Source organism: Lissotriton helveticus, chromosome 4_1 (assembly GCF_964261635.1).
Source record: "Lissotriton helveticus chromosome 4_1, aLisHel1.1, whole genome shotgun sequence".
NCBI classification, from domain to species: Eukaryota; Metazoa; Chordata; class Amphibia; order Caudata; family Salamandridae; genus Lissotriton; species Lissotriton helveticus.
Genome location: NC_136063.1, coordinates 438,006,885 through 438,023,469, shown reverse-complemented (window position 1 = coordinate 438,023,469; position 16,585 = coordinate 438,006,885).

Genomic DNA, 16,585 nt, shown 5'->3' with positions numbered 1-16,585 from the left:
GGTACAGCATTGCATAGTCCAAACCCAGCTCCCGAAGCTGTTTCTTCATGGGGACGAACTGCCGACGTGCCTCTTGCACTCAGGCAGTAAATTACAGATAAAGCAAAATGTTTGACCCCTCATACGGAAGTGTCTGCTTGTCCCTTGCCTTGCGCAGTGCCGCATCCCTGTCCCGATAGTTTAGCAGTTTCGCTATGATTGGGTGCGGTGGGGCTCCTGGCTGGGGTCGGAGCCCCAGGGAACGGTGCGCCCTTTCCACCACAAACATGTTTGAGAACACCTCCGATCCTAGTAGGTCGACCAATAACTTCTCTACAAAACGTTCCATGCTGACAGTTTATGTCGTCTCCGGCAGGCCCGTGATCCGTAAGTTGCATCGTCTCGAGCTGGCTTCCAGTTCCTCTGCCTTGTCCTGCAGCACCTGCATGAGCCTCCCAAGCTGCTTATGGTCCGTATCCAGTGTTGTCTGTGCTTCTTCCACTTCCGTGAGCTGTCGCTCCAACATGTCGAGTCTCTCCGCGTGCTTATCCAGCCGTTCCCTTATCCGGTCCATTCGGATTGAGAGGGCATCTATTTTCGTGCCTAGCGAGGAAATGCCGCTCTGTAACCCCTTTTCCATTGACAACAGCAAGCTACGGATGTCCGGTTCATCTTCAGAAGGGGGTATGAGTCTATACGCCTCCTTCGTTGTGGAGTCATGTGACTTAGAGCGTTTTTGTGCAAAGGACAGCTTGGACTGACTCTTATCCATTCTGCCCATCGCCTTCCTTTGTGTGGGGCCGGTGTGGGGCTACTGCTACGTGATACCTCACCAGCAAGTGGCAGGTAGATACCTAGCTGTGGAACCCCTCGTGAGCAGCCGTCCTCAGGGCCGAAATCCAGGAGCCGATGTGCGACGTTATCCTGCGGCTTCAGAGAGTTCACCCGCTGTGGGGAGGGGCCACCCACCACTGTCCAAGTCGCCCACTATTGCTGTGTAGTCCTTTTACAAGCACCTGTCCCGCTGCGTCATGCCACGCCGGGTGTCTCTTAGGATAACAGGGCTTTTTCCATGCCCTCCGCTGTACCACTCCTCACCACTTCCTTAATACTCTGCAGAGTTTTTCTATGCTAGAGATGCTCCCGCTAGGTATGCCATTTTCTGCGGGAGATTCACTGCCCCCGCCGAGAGCCCCCTCCGCTCCTCTTGCGTTGTTTAAGCCCAACCTGAGCCTTCAGGCTGCGTCTCCAGGGTCTCGCCGTCCCCAGGGGTTCGCCTCCACACACAGTGCTTTTCAGTCTATAGCTGTGTTCGCCCAAACATTCAGCACTCCACTGGGCCGCAGGCTCCACCCCTCACACAGTTCTTTGTATCGGCCGGGGCACTTGAACTGGCCTGAAACACACAAGTCAGCAGCCCAGCCCTGCCTTAGGTCTCCACACCTGTAATCTTCACGGCGTCCCCCACAGAGGCAGCGCATCGGCCACACAAGGTTCCCCCCCGCAGAGTCACAAGGCCTGTCCACTCTGCCACTTGCCAGCAGTCCCCAGGTGCACACCCGCAACGCTCGCCTCCTGTGGCACCTCTGCCTGTACCCTCTGTTTTATTCCTCAGCCGAGCTGCAGAGCTCACATCCAGCTCTTGTCCTCGTGTCTGCCAACTCACCCGGTCCTCCCAGCAGCTAAATATTGGCGGCTGTACTCGGGGTCTGGATTCAATGTCCCCTCATATTTAGGGCTGTGCGTAGCAGTTTGTCCCCCTTCCGGATTCTCCTGGACTGGCGTCCTCAGCCTTATTTTCCCCCCTGCTGAGCGCTACAACATTCCATGCAGCAGTTACCACTGCACCACTCTTCACGGTGTGGGAGGGGGAGGGGTGTCCCCCACCGCCGCAACCTTCGAGTCACACACCGGACTCGATTGGGCCTCTGCTTGTGGATCGGGTGCCTCCTCAGCGCCAGCAGCAGCTCCTCAACTCCTGCAGTCTGCACTAGGAGCCGCATGGACTCGGCCGCAGTGTCCGAGGGGGCCGGTCTGGTTTAGCAGCTCCGTGCCGCACGCACAGGCACGTAGCCCTGCCTCACGCCTCACGCCTCACCAGAGGTCGGGGACCAGCGGCCTTCCGATTCGACTCCCGGCCAGCGCCGTATCTTCGGGCAGGAGGTGTCCTGGCAAGCCAGGTTTGGCTCCGCTTGGAGCATTAATTATTCGGTATTTGGGTGTCTGTCCTCGAACCGCACTTCAGTAGAGGAAAAGCAGGATTATTGCAGAATCATCGGTCGGTGTCTCGGAGCTCGAGGGTCAGGCGGCCATTTTCGTCGCGAGCCAAGCTCCGCCCCCTCATCTTTATTTAGTTATCATCTCTTCAATTCATCTATCTCTTCTTCATACACTCTTTTATTTCTATTTTTACTGCTTAATATATGCAACATTCAATTGCCTATACTGTGGTGTTAATTATGCACATTGTTTCCATTTAACACATTACTTATTTTATAATCACTTTTATATGGCATTGTGAGTATTTTCAGGGAATGTTAAGGGTTTAGGTTCTCCTAAAAAACGACAAAGGTTACTGACTCATTTGGCCAAATTGAAAGCTGATGTTGTATTGTTATAAAAAATGCCTTAAAAAGAACTTAGATTTTGGTAACTTTAGTTATTAATAAAATACATTTAACGATTTGTTATGTCTATGCTCCCACACATTTAGGCAAATCATTTTGGTCCGATATTTTAACCATGCACCATTTCTTAAATTGACTTACTACAAAGCATTGACAAAGGTAATTGGCCTCTTCTGTGGCACAGGACGCATACCTAATGGCTTTGCTACTGTGTAATGTGCATTTTTAACGATACCCATTCCAAGATGGTTAATGTGTGTGCGCACACACAGTTGCCATCTTGTAATCGGTTTTGCTAAAAGCAAAATAAAAAGCTTTCTAAGACGTTTGCAGTGCATATGCATCCATTTATCAACATCGTGGAATGCTTTAATTTAATTTTAATAATATTAATTGCAAGATTCCCATTGTGTATCTGTACTCATACATCCATGGCAGGCATCTAGTAATAGGTTTTGTTGACATTAAAACAAAAGGTTGTTCAAGACAGTATTTTTAATACCATTAAAAGATGACAGTCAGACGATTACGATGAACAGTGGACCGGCAGCAGTTGGGAAGAACATGTCATTGACAAGGGGCTCCGGGGGCTAAGTGGGTGCAGAGAGAGTGGGGACCACTTGTACATATGGAGGCAGAGGTAGCAGGGGTCCAAAAGGAGGGAGAACAAATAGCTCCCCATACACTACAATTCATAACATAAACACTGAAAGGATGGAAAATAAACATTCACTGCACAGAGAGGCTGAAATGATCATTTGGTGGAACAAATACAAGAACTGAGAGGAAAGCCCCTAAATCAGGAGCAGGGAACTGAGGTAGGCAAGAATGCCACTGAATCATGAAGAAGGGGCAAACCCAAAGGGTCCTCTAAGTCTGTATTAAATATAATAAGTCTGTGTGCCAATGGGCAGCTATCTGTAGGCGAGACAAACAAAATATGCAGTGGATTGCGTGTCCAGTAGGATGACCATGTCCCTCATAACTGTAATCATCATATAAAAAAACCACTACAAATGCTGTATTTTAAGGGAAACAATTTGTTTTAAGTCTTTAACGTGTGTCCATATTCTGCCACTTCAAGTGACCATATGAGTTGTGCTATGGAGATTTAGGGCTCAATTATGAATGCCTTGTTAATAAGTGATACTTGTGCCAACAGGGTTCACAATTACAAGTGATGGAATGGTTATCACGTCTAGGTATTACTGGGTGCTATAAAGGCTGCACCTTTCGCTTTTTTCCTGACACAGTTTAACAGGGGTAAATAAATTTAACAGGGGTAGAAGGCCTGTAAATACAGAAACATGCAGATTTGTGTGAAGAAAGCAACCCGGATTTGAAGGCTCAACTTGTAATCGGTGCTTTTTATCGTATCTGTTAAATTTCGAACCCTGCAGTATCTGTTTTTATCAGGCGAGAGAAATTTCACGGTGCCCATCGGGGCCCTCACAATCAGGACCTTTAATAAAAGACCTACTAATGCCTGGTTTCACATGCTATGCTGTTTCCACACATCCTACTTTCTATAACCCCACGGCAATAGTCTTTTATCTCCAACTGTGGACTGTGCTCTGAAAATGTTACAATAAAAATATTCAAATAAAAATAATCTATATCACTCGTTTAGCTTCAAGGGATTGTAAAATCCCAGTTGCTTGTATTAAACTTCTGAGGTTTGGATCAAATGTTTGTATAAAAAAACACAAAAAACATAATTGTGTTGGTCTTTAAAGCACTGAAAAGCATTAAGATCTTTAGACGTTTATAGTTTGTATTCAAACGAAATGCGAAAAGGGGCTCAAGATGTGGTGAAGCATGCAATGGAAGGAGCCTTTGTTCTCACGGTGCCATGCTCCCCATAGTGCCACAAAGCACATTGGCATGGCATTGTGGGTACATTTTATATTAGGTGGCTGACTTTTAAATGCAGCTGAGTTTTCATTTGTTTTCCATCAGAGTGATACACAATTTCCTGAATGTTTGCTTCTCCCGAGGGCTTCCCTGTGTAAAACGAAACATTAATGTACACTATTAGCATGTTAGTCCTAAATTAGCTACGTTTTTGACTCTATAAACAGATCATCGTGGTTTACTAGAAAAGTGGGACAAAATGTCAGCCATATAAACATGTTACTGAATACCTCCAATGGGAAAGGCCATAGGTTTCATTGTGAAGTGGTTTGTGGGGTGTCTAAAGATGCATTCCCATGTGTTTAAACAATGTACCATTGCAAAAAAGCTCACACTTTTGAATAAGTGAAAGTGTGCGATTTCACGCTGCAGCAAATTATTTAGATTGAGTAATAAAACGTTTCTTTTCAGAACAGTTAATGAGAACAGTTTCACAAATCTGCAAAATCGGATTTGCAACGACCGGTTATAATCAGTAAAAAAAATACTCAGCACATATAATGGTGACCCACAGAACTATTATTTTTCTACGGTTACAGTGTGATACAGCGCTCTTTCGAGAGTACGCATGAGACTGACTGAATGTAGTAAATGCCATTTTTGTGATTTCTGGAGAGCAGTAGAAAATGCAAACGCCCCGAAGCGCCTGAAGGCCAGGAGAGACACCCTTCGAACGCCATGCTGTAAACAACAGGTATGGGTCATTCCACAGCCTTTCTGCATCCTATACAAACTGAAATCAAATTAGTACCCTCAAAGCCATGTAACCACAACCAGGGCTGGAGTGGGATGCAAAATAGGCCCGCACTCACTAAAAAAAGAAGCGGCCCACATTTGCGAATTGCGCATTTTCGCGAAACACTGCTTTAGTGTTTTAAGCATTATGAAAAGAATCGGGGGTTGTCTAAAAGAGGCATGTTTCCTTAACTTCACTGAGATTTTTTTAAAAAGGCTGCCAGGGCTCTTTGTGCATCAAAAACTTTACACTGGTGAACCATGCCAAAATATTAGTGAGGCCACTTCTGCTCAGGCCCCCTGCCCCTGCTTAATCTGCAAACATTAATGGGCCGGCCCAGCGACAGAGTGGGAATGACACCTCTGCCTTCTTGGTAAAATGGTGGTAATAGAGGCCCGTCTGCAACCGATAATGCTGCTCAAGGCCCCGTTGGATAGCTGGCGGTATCTAAACAGCACAGACACAGACCAAATCGGCCTCCATGTTGCCAAGAAAAGCAGCCCACACAGTGGTGGCTCTTCTGCTAAGGCGGAGGAGCTTCGCCCCTCTGCTTCGCAGCCGGAAACATAAAATGATCATAACTTGCGTTACTATAATTTTCTGTTTCCTTCTGAAGTGGCAGCTTTCTGTGCGGGGCTGCTCCGAGGAGAAAGGGGTGAGGGAGGAGTGGTTTGCCCACTTCTAAGTGCCAGCCGCGGCCGGTAGTGGGAGTACCTGCCGGGCGGTGATGTGGGGAGGGGGAGGGGCAGGGTGGGGAGTAGTAATGTAGGGATTACGGACTTTAACAGGTAAGTAAACATATAAATAAATAAAATGAATTTCGATGTGTGCACTGCATCACCAAATGAGATGCAGTGCGCGCAGCGAAATTTGTTTTATTTATTATGGCGATCCAGCCACCGCTGCACCGGCAGTTTGACTGTCTCATTACGAATTGGGCAGTCGGACTGCCCTGGGACCACCACCGCCAGGGAACCGCCATTCCCTGGCAGTGGCACAGTGGTCTTAAGGCTGCAATATGCTGAGCAGGACCGCCACGGTCCCGCCAAGCATATTACAAGTTTCCTTTCTGCCTTGGGTTTTCATGGCAGTTCCACCACCCCAAACCATGGCACAGAGAAATCCCTTGTGCCTCACGCCATGTGGATGCATGCAGGGGGCTACAACATGTGCCCCCCTGTGTGCATGCACCCCAGTTTCCTGCACAGCATGGACCTTACAGTCCATGCTATGCAGAAACTGTTTTTGGTATTCCCATTGCAGAGTCCATTTTCGGAGTTACCCCGCTATGCGCACACCCAAAAACAGCCCACCAGACAGGAGGAAACTCCTGAATTGGCAAGTGGCCCGACCTTCTGTTTGGCGGTCTGTTCCCGCACCGCCAAACTCAGAATTTAACCCATAATGTTTTACCTGTCCTGGCAGTGAAAAATATCAAGTCATTTTTCTGTGCGGAAAGGCTGATCTCGTATAGGTTAACACTAGTTTAAATTATTAGAACTCATTTTAATATTAATTTAAAATCCAACTTGGTCAAGTCGGATTTTTTATTACTATTGTGGAAATTATACTATTAGAAAGTTGTCATTCTCCAGCCAAAAACCAAACTGCTTCCCTGCCTTTGTGAAGCTATCAGCTGGTTCCTCATGGTTCTTGTATTGGCGTAATAAACCATGAGGGGGTCCCCCTGAAAGATATGCTGAAGGGGCCCCTCAAACTCACATCAGTGGGGGCTGAGGGAGCCCCCTCCTGTATGTATAAGCCTCGGGGTCCCCCCGCACCGCAGGGGCTGCGGGCCTTTGTCACGCCCCTGGGTTCCCCTTTGGTGAGATGTATATTGCTCCTGGACTGTCAGTAGACAAAGGGTTCTGGGCATGACAGGATGGTGTGAGGGCTGAGCTCAACCAACTTGCTGAACTTCAAAGGATGCCTACATTGTCACTGGCAAATGAAGCTCACATCCAAGCCTGTCTCACATGTGTCTCTCTACTCAGGCTGGCACCAAACCCAGTGGATGAAATGGCTGGGACTGATTTAGGGGGTGGACAGAGGCTTTCCCTCCACTTGAAGTCTGGCACTGGGCATGTAAATAGACCCCACAGTACTCTCTTCAGAACACTCATGGACATATGAAGAATCAGAGGAAGGACTTCCCTGACGTTTGAAGAACCTGGAGGAACACTGGACCGTCTTCTGTTGAACCCAGGACTATGGAAATGACTCCAAGGGTCAGTTAGTTAACCTCATGTTTAAGCTACAGGGACACAACAAGCTTCCAGAATCCTCTCTCCTGCCCTGCAACTTCCCAGATGACCAGTTCCAACTGGACCTGCCCTGGACCCTGCTGATGGCCTGTGTTGGATTGGGAGTCCTAATCCCTAGGTCATGGACTCTTGGCTGGTGTTAGAATGTACTACTCCTGTGCCAAACTGCAGGAAGTCGGACTCAAAAACCTTTACCTACTTTTTTCCTGGAGACCTGATGGAGATTGGGATAGCCATTGAAGCCGCAGCCCACACTGTAAAATCGCCAGTTGGCCTCAGCTTGCCCCCCTGAAGGAGATCTGACTTCCAGAAAAGTAAGTCCAAACTTAGACAGCTTCATCAGTAGTGACGCCAAGAAGCCAATGTTCGTGGGCATGGACTTCGGACTTCACCCGATCACCTTTACGATACAATGGAGCTCTGCTCTTCACCCACCCGCCAAAGGCGAGCCCTGTTTTGAAAGCAACTTGCAGCAGACAACTTGTCGACGACCACTTTTTCTCTTTAAATCTTAAACTTTCGAGCAGGATGAACCTGGTCCCTATATAAGACTGGCAATCCATTGCAGTCAGCCTTAACTTTTTACTTTAGCCAGGTCTAGCTTGACTGGATAACCGCGGTTGGCGCTTTGGGCTTTTTGATGATATTTTTTTTAATTAAATTTAAAAATTCTGATCTCCGCTTCTATTTATTGAATTTTTGTATTTTTGGTCTAATTTTATTTATTAAAATGTTCTCACGGGGGGCGTGGCCAAGATGGCGGGCTAAGCAGACGTGCCCTCTGTGAGCTCCCGTAAGCCCGAGCCCTCGGACCTTTAATTAGCGCTGATCTCCCCCCCCAACTGCCTGGGGGCTAGCGCAAGAAGCGTGGAGGTTGCGAGGAGTGCTCGGCGGCTCGATTTGGGACGCCGAGGGACCCGGCGGGCGCCGATACAAGGCTCCGAGGGAGGCCAGGGAAGAGGCCTCTGAGCGCTGGGACGGCCGTGGCCGAGCGTGCCGGAGCGGAGCAGACTCGAAAGCGCACGGACCATCTTGTGGAGGCGGGTGGGCCCTGCCCGGCCCGCTGGTGCCCGGAGGGAGGCGCCGGCTCTCCTGCGACCCGTGACCGGCGCCTCGGCGGAGTGTGTGCCACACTGGTTCGCCGGGCCCAGCTGTGGTTCGGCCGACCCTGCACCTGGAGCGGAAGAGGAGGGTGAGCAGGCGGCCGCGAGGCGCGGCCCAGCCGGAGGCAACCATCGGACGCCGCGCGGGGCAGCCCTGACGCTGGTGCTGGCTGGGGTGCCCGTGGTGACGGCGCGGGGCCGCCGTGGGTCCGCAACGCAAGTCCCCGGCTGCAACCGGAAGTAGGCCCTGACCACGAGGCCTTCCGGCGCACAGCGAGACGGCGAGACAGGCCGGAAGGTGCGGGGGAGCCATGGCTGAGCCACCGGTGCGGTACTGATCCTGCTGACCGGCTATGCTGATCCTGGGGAGGGGGCTGTGACTCCTGGGTGGGCGGGACCCCCGCCGGCCCTAGAGAGTCGGGGCTCGGGGTGTAGCCGAAGGGCCCTGAGCACGGGAGTGAACCGGCTGAGACCAGATTGCTGCGCCTGCGGGCCTGACTCTCCGGGGGCCACCATCACTGGCCGGGGGACGCCTCTGACTTGCGGTGGGGCGCTCTGGCATCGCGGGGGGGACCCCACATTAGACGCTTAGGCTGCGGGGGTCCTGCCCCACCCCTGGGACCCAGTTTGCTGGGGGACTGCCGCAGTACAGACCTCAAGAGATTGCGAGGTGGGCCGGTGGGCACTCAATGACTGCTTCCCCCCGGCTGGCGCCCTATCTCCGAGGCGGAGGAGAGGAAGGACTTGGTGGTGCTGCCCATTACTGATCTAGATGCCCTGGCCCCAGCACTACACTGACTTTGAGGACTCAGATGCGATACCCGGCCTGAAGACTGAGGTGAGCGAGACGCGGTGGGTGTAGCTGCGGGGCTGCACAACCTGGTGGGCGGCGGCAGCCGGCCTGGTGGGTCCGGAGAGCGAAAGGAGGGACGGTGCTTGACTGGCGGCACGACAAAGGACTCAGGAGTGCGCTGTCTCACGCAGAATGGCTGGTAACAAAGGGCCTAGGAAGGGGGACCGCACCTTGCCTGAAATGTTGAACAAGAACACCGCGAGGCTGGATCGTGGGCAGCCATCTTCGAGCCCGCCGGGTGGCTCCCAGGGGGCGAGTGGAGGGGAGCCCCCAGTCACCAGATCCTTCCTTGAATCCCTCTTCAGCTCCCTCCGGGAGGACTTCCAGACGTTGAAGCAAGAGGTGGCCGGGGAGGTGCGAGAAGTGCGGAGGGAAGTCGATGGCCTGGGTGAGAGGGTGGCCACGATGGAGGAGGCCGGACACGCCAGAGACGAGGAGATCTCGCAGCTGCAGCAGGAGGTGGTGCGGCTGCGGGACCAGCAAATCGATCTTCAAGCACATGCCGAAGACCTGGAGAACCGGTCCCGGAGAAACAACATTCGAGTCCGGGGAGTTCCTTCCGGAGCAGAGGAAGAAGACGTGGCTGGTTACTTGAGGGACTTGTTCAGAGAGGTCCTGGGGGAGCCGGCCGACTTCCCCATCCGGATAGATAGGGCGCATAGAGTGGGCCTGCGGCGCAGGTCTTCAGCGCCTCCTCCGGATATCCTAGCGTTCCTGCCAAACTACCCTCTGAAGGAAAGGATCCTCCGGGAAGCGAGACTGAAGCCATCCTTGGAGTTCCGAGGTCATCGGGTGGCCCTCTTCCAGGATCTCTCGGCGATCACGTTGCAGAAACGCCGAGCCTTCAAGATCGTGACTGACTTCCTGCTGAGTAGTGGCTGGACGTCCACTTTTGTACTTCTCCACAGACTTGTCCGTTGAGGACCGGACTGGGACAATGGGGTCTTGGGGACAGTTGGGGAACCAGGGAGGGGGGGGGTCGGGGTTGCCGGGGTAGTTCGGTGCGAGGGTTGGCAGTAGTTGGGGTGTTGGGGAAGGCGGGAGGGATCCGGGAGTTGGGATGGAGGGGGAGGGTCATCCAGTGCACAGTACGATTGTTGGAGGTTCTGGAAGTGGTCACACACCTTAGGCTGCCTGCGTCAGGAGGCTATACGTACACATGCATCTTTTTTTTCTGCCTTGCTGCTCGTGGTGCCATGGTGGTCGCCTTTGCGCCCCGCCCTTTGCTGGCGGGTTACTCCTGCTTGCTGCCTTCTTTCTTTCTATGCCCCCTACTTCTTTTAAGGTAGTTACCCTGAACGTTAGGGGTCTGAACTATCCGGTCAAACGGCGAGCAGTACTCTCCCTCCTGGAGAACACACACGCGGACATATGCCTCCTACAGGAGACACACCTGCTGCCGCAAGACACACATAGACTGCGCTCCCGCAAGTTCCCTTCACAGTTCTTCTCATCTAGCTCCACCAAGACGGCGGGGGTGGCAATCCTGGTGGCCAGTCACTTCACAGGGGAGGTCCTCCACAAACTTACGGAACAAAAGGGTAGGCTGTTGGCATATCGGTTTAGAATTGGGGGTCATATGTTTACTATTGGATCCCTGTATAGCCCCAATGACCGACAAGAGCACTTCCTGCGATCAGCAGTCGAGGATATCACCGCCTCACAGGATAGGTATGTCATTATCGGAGGGGATTTTAATATGGTCTTTGATTCGGCTATGGATAGGTCGGCACAGCGCTACCCGCAGGTCGGGGAGTTCTCGGCCGACGGTAAGGAATGGTTGGCGGAGGTGGGGCTCCTTGACATCTGGCGTCACTTGCACCCAACAGACAGAGACTATTCGTATTACTCCCACGCTCACAAAACGTACGCGAGGCTGGACCACTTGTTGGTCACGTCCCCGGTGCAGGCGCTGGTCTCGGGTTCGGACATAGGAGTGCTGTCCCTTTCGGATCACGCTCCGGTCGAAGCGGCGTTGAGTTTGCCCCCGGTGACTCTCCCCCCTCGGACGTGGCGCCTGCGAGACACCTTGCTGCACAGGAAGGTGGTGGGGGATCGTATTGAGGGCGCTATCCGGGAATACCTGGGGCACAATGATAACACAGATACCGCCAGGGCTACACAGTGGGCAGCTCTGAAGGCGGTCCTTCGGGGGGAATTCCTAGCGATCTCCTCGGCCGAAAACAAAGAGAGACAAGCTAAGAGGGAGGAACTCACCGATAAGGTCCGCGAGCTTGAACAGATCCATCCAGAACGGGGGCCCCTAGAATATGGCGACAGCTCAAAGGGGCAAGGAAGGCCCTAGCGGCTCTGGACCTGGACCGAGCGGAATACGCCGCACTCCGGCTACGCCACACCTTCTACACAGGGGGTGACCGCTGTGGCAAGTTGCTGGCCAACAGACTCCGAGTGGCACGCCAGAGTCAGCTGGTGAGGGCGATCACTAGCCCTGCGTGGACCACGGAGACGGAGGACGCCCACATCGCGGCCGTTTTCCGTGGTTTTTATGAGGAACTCTACACTGGAGAACCACTGGATGAACCGGCCGTAGCCGATTATTTGGACTCGGTCGCTTTGCCCTCCCTGGACTCCCTGCAGGCGGAACACCTGGACAGGGATATCAGGATAGAAGAGGTGATCTCTGCCATCGCTCGGCTTAAGCATGGCAAAGCGCCGGGCCCGGATGGGTACACCGCGCTTTTCTACAAAACGTTTTGCACGTCGCTGGCCCCTATTCTTACCCGGCTTTTCAACTCGTTTGCCGCGACGGGGGCTATTCCGCCTGACCTTTTGCGTGCTTCTATCTCAGTGATCCCCAAACCCGGGAAGGACCCGACGCACTGTGGATCATATAGGCCGATATCTCTTCTGAATGTTGATCTGAAATTATATACGGGGATCCTGGCCGCTCGTTTGGCCCTGCACTTATCTGGTCTTATAGACCCTGACCAGGCCGGTTTCGTCCCTGGGAGACAGACGGTTGACAACACAAAACGGATTGTCCACCTGCTCGAAAAAGCCTCCCGGATTCCGGGGGAACGAATGATGTTAGCAGTGGACGCGGAGAAGGCGTTCGATCGGGTGCACTGGCCTTACCTGGAACATGTGCTAGTGAAGGCGGGCATGGGGGACAAATTCCGCACCATGGTCCTCAACTGCTACAGACACCCGACTGCTGTGGTACGGGTGAATGGGTATGCCTCTCGGGATTTTAACATTGAAAGGGGCACCAGGCAGGGGTGTCCGCTCTCGCCCCTGCTCTTTGCTCTTTATATGGAGCCGTTCGCCCAACGGATACGAAACAACCCGGCGGTGTCCGGTATACGGATGGGAGGTTTTACACACGCTATAAGCCTCTACGCTGACAATGTCATCCTGTCGCTGGACGAGCCCCGGACAGCTCTGCCGGCCTGCGTCGAGGAGCTGGCCTCCTTTGGCGCGGTCGCGGGGTTCAAACTGAATATGGGGAAGTCGGTGGCTCTGGATGTCTCTCTAGACCCGTCCACCAGAATGGACTTGCACAACCAATTCCCTATGATTTGGTCGTCAGACGCTATACCCTATCTGGGGATCCAGATAGCGCCCACTTTACCGGCCATGGTGTCGGCCAATTACACGGCACTTGGTGTTAAAATCAAGGAGGAGCTGCGTCGTTGGAACCAAGGCATTCTTTCCTGGCTGGGCAGGATAGCTGCGGTTAAAATGACAATTCTCCCGCAGGTGCTATATTTGTTTCGGGCCTTGCTGCTCCACCCACTGGTGGGGTGGATCCAGCAGCTACAAGCGGACGTATCGCGCTTTATTTGGGAGGGGAAAAAACCCAGAATGCGCAGGGCCCTCTCATTATTGGCCCCTGAGGTGGGAGGGCTCGGGGTCCCCGACTTCCGTAGGTATTTCCGGGCGGCGCAGTTACGCTATCTCGTAGAATGGAGTAGGTGGGAGTCCGATGAGCACTGGCTCTTCCAGGACAAGGCAGTGGCGGGGCGGCCCTTGCAGGAAGTCCCATTTTTGCGCCGGATTCATCGGCCCAAAAATCTGTACGCCTCCTTTGTTACGCGGGTGCCGCTGCGGGTCTGGGATGCTACTGCCACTACGTGCGGACTCACCTTTTTCCCGTCGCCGCTCACGCCGCTGGTGGATAACCCAGATTTTACCCCGGGTATGGAACGGGGAGCTTTCGCACATTGAAGACAAGCGGGGTGTAGAGCCCTATGCCATATGTACGACCAGGAAGGAGTGATCCCCTTTGTGCAGTCCCGACAGGAGTTTTCACTTCCTGAGACTGAGAGGCACCGCTATATGCAGGCCCGCCACTGGGCTCTCCAGCCACAGGTGAGGGAGACTGCAGATAGGCGCTTTCTACCTTATGAACAATGGCTGCTTACACGTACTTCAGATTCGAAACTGATTAGAGACCTCTATAACTTACTGCAACCCCCATCTACACATTTCTATAACCCGGGGAGAGAGAGGTGGGAAAGGGAACTGGGGAGGTCATTGAGCCCTAGGGAATGGGAGAACATATCCTATAGAGCAAGGCATTCAGCGTACCATATGGGCCTTACTGACACACTAACTAAAGTCGCCACTTATTGGTACTACACACCGGAACGGGTGCACGAATTTGACCGCAGCAAGGAGGACACATGTTGGAGGGGGTGTGGGCACCGGGGCACACTCACACACATTTTATGGGATTGCCCACTCCTGGACACATACTGGAAGGAAGTGCTGGATGACATTGATACACATTTTGGCATTGAATTGCCGCACTTCCCTGCCTACACCTTACTAGGGCTCCCGAATGGTCTAATGTACCCACTCAGATCTCGTAGGGGTAGGCAGATTGCCATCGCGCTGGGCTCTGCGGTCCAAAATATCTTGATACATTGGCGCACAGCCACGATACCCTCAGTCACGGGCTGGCTCCATAGAATGTGGCACGTTTTGGGCAAGGAGAAATTGTCGCTGATGGTGGCAAGAGATATAACGCAATTTTCAGAACTGTGGCAGCCATTTCACTCCCTGTTGTTGACGGAATTTACTGAAATTACCTGTCCCAAATACCTCCGCCTAATGCGGCTTACGAGCCCTGTAGCACAAGCCCAGTGATTTAGTGGAAGACACCCTACCCCTGCAGGCCGGGATCTTACTGTTGGCCTGGAATGTTGTCGGTGCACAGGACGTAGAGGGCGGGGGGAGGGGAGTTGGGATCCAGGAGTTGGGTTGTTGGGGTTCAGGGGGGGAGTTTGACATGGGAATGTTATCTCATACTGTGGCATGGCGCTCCAGGTATAGCCGAAGGGGACTGATACAAAACATTGCATTTAACAGTTTTAGCTGGGATCGGGGCTTCCCACCCACACAGAATGTCCCATGTTGATGCTCATTGGTTTTTGTACGAGGTACTGAATAAAATACTTTAAACATAAAATGTTCTCACTTTTTCTGAATGGATTTGAGATTTTTCTTGTGCTGTGTTTCACTTTATTACTGTTTGAGTTCTGCATAAATAATTTGCACATTACCTCTAGGCTAAACCTGACTGCTTTGTGCCACGCTATCAGAGGGTTAAGCACAGGTTTATTTAGTGACTTTTCTGGTTCACCCTGGGATGATTTTGATAATTTTTTGAGGTGGGTTCTGACCCCTCACTCAACTAATACTCCAATTTCTTGCAGACAGGACTAGGAATGCAGACAGGAATAGAAATTATCAGCAACAAGGGATGGGTAGACTTTTGATTCCATCGTGTATTTCCCCGGTGGGCTAGAACCCATGGAGGCCAGTTTTCATAGTTCCTCTCTCACTTTCCCCAGGGCCCTGATGTTACTTGCAACAGGCAAGGGGAGGCTTCAAGAGGGAGAGAGAGTGGGAGGGATGGGAAAGATAAGAGAAATGGATCAGAGAGGGAGAAGAGAAGAGAGGAGAGCATGACAGAGAGAGCGAATGGATGGATGGATATATGGATGGAAAGAGAAATAGAGATTGCGTGTGGCACCGAAGGGAGTGGGCTTCTGTGAGCATTTTTCCCAGGGTTGCTTTTGGTTCTCCAGTCCAGCCCTGTCAGCAATACTCAGCGAGTCATGATATTGTTGCAAAATTAGCTGCAAAGTAACCTGGTATCACACGAGTCATACATGGTCAAGTGTAGTGGCAACAAAAAACAGCTTTCTAGGAGAGAACTAGGTCATATCATGTACCACAAACAGATCATTATAAGTCGGGCTCCCGGTTTGACAGTATTTTATTTTGTCATTTCCGTCTGTATTTATCCGTATTAATTTTGTGTCAACTTTATCTGTATTTATCCATATTTATTATGGATTTTGTGAAAAAAGTAGTGCTGAAACTGGTATACTTCCACATTTATTTAACCAATAAATATGCAGTCATGCTTGAATGCCTGCCACAGGTTTCAGTGATATGAACACCCACAGAAGATAAATCAATGCACTTGTATGAAAATATACACATTTCAGAAATCAGACTTGTGCATAGCTACTGCTGTTTGAGCTTCTTTACCAATATTCCTCTCTTGTTTAACACCCTTACCTATCAATCCACACAGTTATTGGCCTGGCAGTCATGGCAAAGTGTATTTACAATCACTCAAAAAGCACCCAATTTCCGTTTTTAGCCACATTTAAAAATAAATACAGACAAGAAAACAAATGGTTATCTGTAAAAATCAGTAAAAACAGAAAACAGGGAGCCTTAATTATAGGGTACAGAAACAAAACTGGTCTTCCAGGAGCCCACACAGGTGACAGTGCACATGAAATTCAGCCGTGGCTCCCGACTGCCTTCCTGAGCCCAACTACTGCCAATTAGGAGCTCTATAACTCAGTACATCTGAGGACAAGGTGTGTAGTGGAGCGCATAAATGGCATTTTACAGAGTTTTCAAATTCCTGTTGAAATCTGGTGGTACCTCACAATGTGACTCAATCCCTTGCTGGAAAATCATTGTACCTTGTCATACTAGGTAACATTAACATCTGGAAAGGGCACTCAGGTAAAGGTGGACGACTTGAATGAGAATCGTAAGCAAGTGACGGAAAAGCTAGAAGGAATGCAGTGGTTCAAAAGGATTTCTGAAGGAAGTGA